Source organism: Rhamphochromis sp. 'chilingali' (genome assembly GCF_963969265.1).
Source record: "Rhamphochromis sp. 'chilingali' genome assembly, chromosome: 20".
NCBI classification, from domain to species: Eukaryota; Metazoa; Chordata; class Actinopteri; order Cichliformes; family Cichlidae; genus Rhamphochromis; species Rhamphochromis sp. 'chilingali'.
In genome coordinates, this window is record NC_137947.1 from 10,110,471 (window position 1) to 10,110,751 (window position 281).

Genomic DNA, 281 nt, shown 5'->3' on the forward strand with positions numbered 1-281 from the left:
GGCACGTTCCTTACGTGACACACTTCGAGACTTGATTCGTCGGAGAGTCACGTGATCAATTATGTCAGAAGACAAACGTACCTGCCCACTGGTTAATTACATAATCACGTGGGGGCAGGGATCTCACAGCATAAGCATTTATATATTGTGTGTTTTTTTATTATTAAAAAACATCAACAAGTCACAAGCAAAATGAAAACACACCATGGCACATGTTTAAACAAGTAAGGTATATTCATAAAAATGATTTATTATTAAAAAAGACATAACATAATTTTTCA